Genomic DNA, 9,812 nt, shown 5'->3' with positions numbered 1-9,812 from the left:
TGGTAAAATTTTAGAGAAGAAACACAGCTCATAGATAAAAATGGTATAAGTGGGGTATTCTCTAACTTTGTATAATGCAGGGAGCCCTGTTCAAAGGTCTATAATTTGGCTGTCTGTACATATTTATTTTTTTTATACTTTTGATATTTAAGTCCTATTATGCACATAAAATACTGTTGACCACCAGCCCTGAGTTGGTGCCTTTGTATTGTTACTGAGCGCCAGACACAGTTCTTGTTCTGTCTTTGATTGGGCATCATCAGTTGTTATTATTAGAGGATACTTTTATTATTATTAGAGAATATTTTTTATTACTATTAGAGAATATTTTGAGCCAGAGATCTTCTGATGAAGAAGGGTTTGGGGCTGTTAAGGTTTTAAGAAAATAAATGAAAGAACAGACAAGCTCGCTGTTTAGACTTCGGTGTTTTAGTTCCTAATTCCCTCTCCCTCTGTCTCCCCCTCTTCCCATCTCTTGGTTCTTCATGACAGAGTTTCATTGTGTAGCCCCGGCTGTTTTGGAAGTCTCTTTGTAGACCGGGCTGGCCTTGAATTCAGAGATCCCCCCTGCCTCTGCCTCCCGTGTGCTGGGATTAAAGGTGTGCGCCACCGCCACCGGCCCCTAATTCTCAAGGCCATCTAAGTGGGGCTCGAAAGTAGTGGTCAGAAAAAGGTAGTGGGCACACTATGTTTCTCCTAGACTCTACTTCCCCTTCCAGTAATCAGGAGCTTACATAGCATCTGGGAAATGTAAGCCAATTGCCGTTTGTTTTGTAAGCTTCGCTTTCTTCATCTGCACAGTGGGAAGAAATTGTGTCTGAGTCTTAAGAGTTGCTGAGGAGGGAAACGAGGTGTCTCATCAGTGTATCTAGGCACAGAGCCTGACCCTGTTAGGCTTCCAGAATGATAGATGATCTAAATCCACGGTGGCCTGGAGCCAACCTCTCCATTCTGCTGTTCAATAGTTCTACTATAGGACTTTCTGTCTTGCGAGGACAGAAATATAACTTCCACCTATGAGGCCCTGAGCAGGGAAGGGGTGTGTTCCTGTTTTCTTGGCTTCTCCTCCAGTCCCCTAGTGAGGACAGACAGCAGAGGGCCACTGTGGTCAGGGAGTGGAGGAGCCAGACAAGGCTCTGTGGTTATACACTTATTTATTTCCTTATTTATTACTTTTGCAGCTAGCACTTTTACAATCATGTTATTTTGTGGCTTATTTTCAGAATGCATTGTGAGCCAACTTTGCTTCAGATGTGCCCTGAGTTGGAAGGTTGCAGAGGGGAGCCAGTGAGAGTGGAGGGGAGGGCTGGAGAGCAATTGCAAAACATTATATAATTGGTATTTCTGTTAATGTGTCTTTCTTTGTACTTCGGATATGCAAGGCAGATGGAGAAGTGGAAATGGTGGGCGATACACAGGCTCCACACACAGCGACATAAGCAGACGCTGCAACCTCAAAAATGAAGTGCAAGATGCCTAGCCTGGGGACAACCCAGGAGAAGGCTTTCTTTCTGAGTGCCAAGTCCTTGGTGTCTACACTACATCTTTGGAAGGAGTTTGGACGAGCCTAGAGGCTGCTTCTTGAGAGAGAAATGATGGGTAATGAATCAAATCGCAAATATTATTTGGGCGTTTTATGGCAAACTAGGTTTTGAAAAATTTAATAAACATGAAAATCTAGTTTTTATAGGTTAGCTGAAGTGAGTCCCCAGAGAAGCTCTACAAAAGCTGTTTTACTCTGAACTCTGAGTTCTTTCTGTCACCCCAGCTCCCAGGCACTGGAAGATTCTCCTTGTTGGTGGTAAAGCCCATTTTGACTACATTCAAGTTTATTCTTGTATTATTCCATCTGGTGGCTCACCAAACCACTTTCCCTTTTTTTTTTTTAATTCTCCCTGTAAATATTTATATAAAAAGGTTTTTGCAATGGCAGGCTTCTGTATTGGTGGATTGGCGGGCGCAAGACAGAGTCTTGATGTGTCTTATGCAGCTTACGAACAATTTGCTTAAGTGGATTCCCTCCCAGCTCATTAAAAAAGCCCTTTCATTTTAATAACACCGTCACAAACTAGCATAAGCTTACAGTGTGCAGCCTGAGTGGCAGTCTCTGAACTACTTCCCTCATGAGCTGTTGATGTCTCGCGCAAAAACTGGTGATTGTAGTTAGTGGCTGGCATACGGCTTGCATCTAAGGGCGCCTCACTCCAGACAGGACAAGGATCTGAAGTATTTTCTGGGTCATGTGGACAAATAAGAGATTAGGTAACCAGACCAGGAGATTTAAGATTTGGTTCCCAAACAGACAGCAGCTCACTTTGCCTCCCTCCCTGAAACACAGTCTTTGTTAGTTGTTTTTCCTTTCTGCCCTCCATCTTGGGCGTGTTCATCCCTGCCCATAGCTTTCCTTGATGCCTCTCGAAGGTAATGTAATAAAACCGTTCTGTTCAGCTTTGTATTTTTCCCAAGCCCCATTCTGTATTCTCAGCTCTTTTTGGACCCTTTAAGCACGGTTGCTACCTCAATGTTAATTTAACAGGATGAAAGCTAGTCTAATCCCCGTCTGGACATGGACCCGTTCTTGCTTCCCCACCCCCCTATATGCTCCCAATATAACTTATTGCCAAATGCTGCTTCCTTTATTATCTCATGATGATTTTCTGTGTAGAGCTTTGCTTCTACCCCTGCTACCATTACGCTAGGCTTCTTTAGATGGTACCCATTCACTGATCCATGTGCCCATTCATTCAGTTCCTACATTGCCTAGTTAGTCGCAGAATTTCCACCTATTTTCACGAGAGAAGAAGCAAATCAAAAGTTTTAGCGATAAACAAACACTTTGAGTGTGGCCATAGGGAAGAGAACCAACGGAAGTCCCAGTTTTCTCTTTTCTCTGAGCCGCAGAGATTTTGCTGCACGGCGCTGATTTACTGGGTCATGTCATTTTTTTCTTCTCAAATTCCATCCGTGTCCTTTGCTGATGTCTACTAATTTCATGTCATCTAATTTTACATTGAGTCACAAAGCAATACTTCGGTCCAATGATGGTCCGTAGACATTACTGTGACTCTATAAGTTTATGCCACCTGCAGCCTGGTGGCTGTTTTGGTTTGATGAGTATATGCCATGTTATCCCTGCAATGATAAGGCTATCTAATGGTACCTTCTTGGCATGTGTCCCCGGCACTGGCAATGCTTGCCTGTGTTCATTCTTGATCTCCATGCATTGTGGCACTTTTTCCTTCACAGGGTGCTATTTATCATCTCCATTTTCCAAGATAGATAGTTCCTCTTTTCCATAGCTCTCTCTTCTTGGCACACAATATGTTGCTGTACTTTTGGTTAGTAGGGAGGCGTCTTGATTAATGTAAATGTCCACACTATCAGGAAGATCTTTTTGCACCACATAGAAGTCTTTCTTAGCACATCTTCTGGCTTATTCTGTACCCCAATTCTACTCATCAAGCAGCTGTTGATGCTTCAGACCTTTGGGAGAACATCATAATGGTCAATAGTGATTATACTGTCAATGAACTCCTGAATTCTGTGACTCTAGACTTGATTGATATAAAGTGGGGATGATAAGGACTCTTTTTTTAAAAGTAAATTCTCTCTTTTTTCTAATACACTGTAGTGGGTACGACTGATCTGTGCGGTCTTTGTTGCTCTTCAAGAAGCAGTCCACAGATGACTACTAACCTGGGCTCCTTGGTCAGATGACACCGTTTCATGGAGGCGTTTATTATATGATCTGGAATGACCCAGCAGAGTACTGTAAATAGCAACTCCACAGCACGGTCCACTTGCCTAGTCTTTCCTGCTTTATGTGCAGTTTGTAGATTCGAAAGTCACGAGCAAAAGAACTGTTCTTTGTGCATGCGGCAATGAAAGCTGTGATAACAAAAACACTGGCAATCCAGGTTTCTCTCTGTGCCGGGTACATGTGCATGCACATGCGTGTGTGGGTACCCATGCCTTGCATTCATGCGGAGGCCAGAGGTCAATGTTGACTATCTTCGTCAGTAACTCTCCACTTTATTTTTTTGAGCCAAAGTCTTGTACTGAGCCTGAAGCTTCCTGATTTTGCTGGACCAGCTGCCAGCGGGCCCTGGAGACTCACCTATTTCTAATTTCCCAGAACAGAGGTTACACCTATGTAGTGCAGGGCCCCATCTTTAATATGGGCACTGCAGATGCTAGTTTGGGTTTTCATGCGGGCCTGGCAAAGACTTTACCACCTAGGATATTTCCCAAGCTCTAGAAATCAGATTTTTAAACACGTATATGTCCATATTTGGCCTCCTGGCTGCAGTGAAAATTGCTCAGGGATATGATGATTTATTCTGCTATGTTCTAATTTCTTTAGATTTACTACATTTTCACCTTACTCTTTTTTTAATTGAAAAATAAAATCATTCATATTACATCTCAGTTGCTACACCATCCCATGCATCCTCCCATTCCTCCCTCCCTCCCGCTTTCACTCCATTCCCCTTCCCTATGACTGTGACTGATGGGGACCTCCTCCCCTTGAATATGATGCTAGGGTATCAAGTCTCTTCTTGGTAGTCTGTTATCCTTTCTCTGAGTGTCATTGGGCCTCCCCATCAAGGGGACATGGCCAAATATGGGGCACCAGAGTTTGTGTGAAAGTCAGTCCCCACTTGCCACTTAACTGTGGAGAATGTCCTGTCCCTTGGCTAGATATGGGTAGAGGTTTGAAGCTGACTGCACGTATTGTCCTTGGTTGGTGCAGTGGTTTGAGCAGAACCCCTGGGCCCAGATCCGCCCATCATAGTGTTCTTCTTGTAGGTTTGTAGGACCCTCTGGGCTTCTCTAACAGAACTCACCTTACTCTTAAAAACTAAAGCAAGCAAGCAAAAAAGCACCATTGCTAGGAATTCAGAATGCCTGCTATGGAGATTCCATTTTGTTCCCATCATAGAGAAGACCAAACTGTTGAGCAACCCCTGGCTCCAGCTGGACCCAAGAAGAGTCTCCGTTCTGAGAAAGACTGCACATCCCCCTACTGGAAAGACAGGCAACATTGGGAAATATTCAATAAAAAGTTTGGAGACACAGATTCTCTTTCATGGAGGGAGGGTTAAAGGAAGCTGTTTTTCCCCTTAAGGCTTGGCTCCCTGTGGAAGGATGCTGTTTAGTGTAATCCAGGACTGATTATTTTGTTGATCAGGTTTCAAAACCCCTTTGCCCTTTCAACATGCTTCCAGTGTAAAATGGAGTGCAATTGCGGGGAATTGAATATTTTAAAACAGCATCTTGTGTTATCTTGAGATTTGAGGGGAAGGCTGCTTGGAGAGGGTGAATGGAAACCTTCCCGAGGACCCAAATGTGGAAAGGGATTTGGGGTGGGGTAGGCAAAGCAAAGAAGGCCCAGAATTTTGTGTTGGAAACTCTTGTTGCATGAATCATCCCACAGGACAAATAAAAGCTCACTCATCACTCTGTCTCCCTTGTCTGTAGCAGAGGAGCAAACAGTGGGGCCCTGGAAAAACATCACAACTCCTTGTAGCATCTGCAGGTGGGGAAGGCTTCCAAGCCACAGAGAGGGCTGTGAACACAGTTAGTTACTGGGGCTTCAGTTTTTCTCAGCCAAATAGGAAGAACCTTCAAACTGACCTTGGAAAAACATACTCACAGAAGGGAAAAAATATTGTAATCTCCTCCCTGTGTGTTTGTAGTAAGAGATTAAAAAGAAAAAAAAGAAAAGAAAAGAAATAAATACATTGCTTTCCAGTTTTCCATGAAGAGCTTGAATGTTTTTGAATCACCATGCTAGAACCCTTAGTGTGGGGGCTGCAAAGGACTTAAGCTTAGCCCTCTCTTAATGAATACAAGGTCACCTACACAGCACAACCATATTCATATTAAAAAAGCCTGAAGGGAAAATCATTCTCGCCACGGCTTTCAGCAGAGACTGCAATTAGCATTTTTATGAAGAACATAAACTCTGCGTATCAAAGATGCACTTTTATTGCTCTGAAACTGGCTTGAATAAGCATCCCGCAAACATTTGGTCCTTCTGCTTCTAGGAGGAGGCCAATTAAAACATGGTCTGTCTAACTGCCAGTCTCTACCCACCCTTCGGCGAGGCAACAACAATACTGAGACGGTGGCATTGGCGCCCTCATAAGTGGCTTTTCAGCTATTGGGCACCTGGAAGGAAAATAATGATTTCTTGGCTCTCCTTGAAAAAACACAAATATAAAAAGAAAAAAAAATTTTTTTTAAAAACCCAAAAAACTCAAGGTTTATTTTGCTCGCTCCTCCTCACTCCAGTGAAGAACGGCATGCTTCAGACGATGACTTAACTCGCCACCAATCATGGCAGCCGCTGTTTCTGTTCAGCCACACTGGAAGCAACAAGGCTCAAGGGAAGGGGGAGGGGGCAATGAACTGTGGCTCAGTGGTACCTGCGAGCTTTCCTATGCCACGGTGACCCAGCAGAAAGTGGCCTGTACCAGCAGCTCTCTGAGAGATACAGGGCAGTCTTCCTGTGACTACCAAGTGTCGTGAAATGTTCCCAATAGTTTTTTTTTCTTTCAGTGTCTGTATATCTAGACATCATGTCTTTATAAAATAATGTCTATAGCAAAACAGAAGCAGTATATTTTTTAAGAATGAAAAGAGCCCCCCCACCCCGTATAGCTCAGTCTCTGTAATAGGCCAAAAAGAAAACCCTGAAAGAACAAATTTGCTGTCATCGATTACAGCCATTGTCTAAGTTTGCTAGTATGGCTGTAAAATGCATAACCAAAAGCATGTTTTTAATAACATTTTCTTCCTTTGATTCTGGATGCCAGAAGAGTGAGATTCATAAGGGCTAAGGTTGACTTCTGAGACCCTGTGTCCGCTTGTCAATGGATTTCTTCTCTCTTTCTCTCTGTATGGTCTTTCCTCTATGTGTGTCTATGTCATCATTTCTTCTTCCCTTCCTCCTTTCTTTTTTTTTCTTAGATAGTCTTTAATGAAAGTTGCATATGAGAGGCCTCTACTCCTACTTCTTTTCTATCCATTCTTCCTTGTATTTTCCCTTCTCCTTTCCTACTTGTTGGGATTTGATTTTCCTTTCCAGGATCTTCTTGTGGTGTTTGTCCAGCTTTAGCTGGCGATGCCCATCTTGCTGGGGTGGATGCCCACATGGAGAGTTGTGCCATTAGCCTTGTCTCACTGCACTTGTTCAATGTGGATGGCATATTTCTTCCTGTACACCTGGACCACTTTGGCAATATGCTGGCCTTTGTAGTGTCCTTGGACAACATGAGCTTCATCATCGTTTTGAATGGGCATCGACCGAACATTATCCTTCTGTCTCAGCTCTTTAGAAAGACAGGGAAGACATGACCTTCCTACAAATGTGAGAAGGTGCACTGAAATGGCATTTGCTGTTCTTGCTTCAGTCAGAAGTCACACAGGGATTGAACTTCATTTTGGGGGCTGCAATCCAGCGATGGCTGCAAATGGAAAGAGACGTGTCATATAATTTCTTACTCTCATAACAATACCAGTTCTATTGGATGAAAGCAAGCCCTAGGGACTCCGTCCTATTATCATGAGATAGTGGGGCTTAGGATGTGACCTGATTTTTAGGGAGTGAGATAGGGATACAGTTCATTCCACAGTAGCCATCATGATCAGTCCATTGAGATTTGGGATAGTGCTGCTTAGGCAAGAGTGGGTAACAAGAAAGGAGGAGAGAGATTACATATGCCTACTGACGACGGTAATCTTTTGACAAATAGGTGGTTGAGATACCTTTATCTTCCCCAAATGTGGCCACTTTTGAGAGGACAGTATTGGAAATGATTCAGAAAAATCAAGAGACCAGGACAACTTATTAGCTCGGTCTCTAGATGTAACTCTTGCCATATGCAGCTGTCTCAAGTGGGTGCATACTGTTTTGTAGCAAGTGAATGACAAGATAACCGTGTGTGTGTGTGTGTGTGTGTGTGTGTGTGCCCCAGTGAGGAGAGGTTGGTAGTAGGAAAAGCTGAGGTATTAAAGACCTCAGATCTTGGGAGAAAAAGAAACTGCAATAATACTGGCTGTGGGAAGATCAAAGGGTTTCCTAGAATAAGGAAGCCTGGTTTTCAATACGGATATTTTTTTTTCTTCTGATGAGATGGAGTTGTTCTCCCCATGAAACCTCCTTTGAACATCCATTATATGGAACACATCTGTCTCAAGAGAATAGAATGCTGGGAAGAGCTGTGAATGGAAAGCATGTGACCCAAGCAGCGTTGCAGAACCAGGTGAGCTGTGGTCACTCTCTACTTCTGTCTCCAGGAACAGTCAGAAACAGGAGTGATTTTGAATCTCCAAAAAGTACTCAAAAGAGAGATGGCAGTGCGCTTTAGACTGAATTTCAGCAAGAGTTGAAGAAGCCAGGTGATCATAGACACCAGCTAAGTTACAGATACCTTGTCATATCAATCCAATTTGATCCTAAGATTGTAAGTAACTTAAAATACTTTTCACTTAATATTCTTTTTTTTCTAATCTCTATAGTCTTATCACCATTGTATCTTGGAAAAACATTTTATTTGATTAAAATTTATCATTTATTTTCCCAGTTTTGAGACAGGATCTTGCTCTATAGCTCAGGTTGGCTCTTGAACACATAATCTTCCTGTGTCAAGTTCCTGTACGCCCGTGTCTCTCATTCTGGCCTCTAACTTTGCTACCTGGCAGCCAGCATTGGCAGGATGTATCTGTAAGTCTAGCACTTGTATGGTTGAGACAGGACGAATGTAAGTTCAAGGCCAGCCTCGGCTGGATAACAAGACTGCTGTGTCAAAAAGCCAAAACAACAGCAATCCTGAAGAAAATTTAAAATGTCAGGATTTCAGGTGTTCTTTATTCAGTCTCTACCCATGACATCTCTTCACAAAATCTATAGGGTAATATTAATCAAGATATTAACTATGATAACCATTAAGGTATAGGCACCTCATCCCCACAAGAAGTGCTGCCCCTACCTCCACACCTATTTTCATCCCACGCTGTTTTCCCCCAACCCTTTGGTGACTACTAGTTTGTCCTCTATTTTTAAAATTATGTTTTGTTAAGAATGTTGTCCTTTCAAAGTGGTGGACTGGGACTTCTGGGTAAAATGGTGGATGAGAAAGCGTTGTCAGTGAAACTCAGTAAAAGAAAACAGTCATGAGAACTGACATTAATCTATTTTTCTGCATTAGACCACCTATGAAAATGAATTTCTAAGACAGGGGAGGTCTCTATGGGAAAGCAAGTGGGAACACTGAGAGTTTCCGCTGGCTGCCTCACGCTGCCTTGGGGAGCCAGACAAGTTGCATAGGGGAGGTGGTGCTCCTCACATACAGCATACCTGCAGGATCTGAAGAAACCAAAAGTGGAGTACAGATAGACCAGGGAACCACGAGGAATGGATGTCCACTCTCCCCACTTGTCATACCAGAACTCTACAAAACATGAAGGCTGACACAGACCAACGGACCCCGTTGTCCCTTCCCCACCACATCACCAAGGGGAACGCTATAGAACCAGAGGGATGTGTAGAGCACCTCTCAGCTCAGCACAGCTGTGTAAGTATTCTCTTTATGTCTTAGTTTCTATGATTTAATCTCCACTCACATTTGTGCCTCATGATGGCTTTGCTTTTGTTTGCATACTGGTCAGTTAAGTTTTAATGAATGTCCTATATATTTCTCCTCCCAACCCACTGTAAAACACCCTGTACTATACTTTCCACCCATGATTCATGTGCTATGTCTTTTCCTCATTGTTGTATCCCTATTGCTTCCTCTTTTCACTTC

General features: G+C 43.1%; 1 long non-coding RNA gene across 1 annotated transcript; it reads left to right on the top strand.

The window, feature by feature from the left end:
* Window positions 1–1,264: 1,264 nt before the first annotated feature.
* On the top strand, window positions 1,265–9,578 carry LOC311609364. Its single transcript, XR_014783365.1, has 4 exons — window positions 1,265–1,599; window positions 7,761–7,902; window positions 8,141–8,270; window positions 9,455–9,578. It is a non-coding gene; the product is annotated as an uncharacterized lncRNA (long non-coding RNA).
* The last annotated feature ends 234 nt before the right edge of the window (window positions 9,579–9,812 follow it).

The sequence above is a fragment of the Acomys minous genome, assembly GCF_964271855.1.
Source record: "Acomys minous genome assembly, chromosome: 11".
Taxonomy (NCBI): Eukaryota; Metazoa; Chordata; class Mammalia; order Rodentia; family Muridae; genus Acomys; species Acomys minous.
Note: the sequence above shows the minus strand (reverse complement) of the source record. Positions and strands in the feature narration are given on the sequence as shown.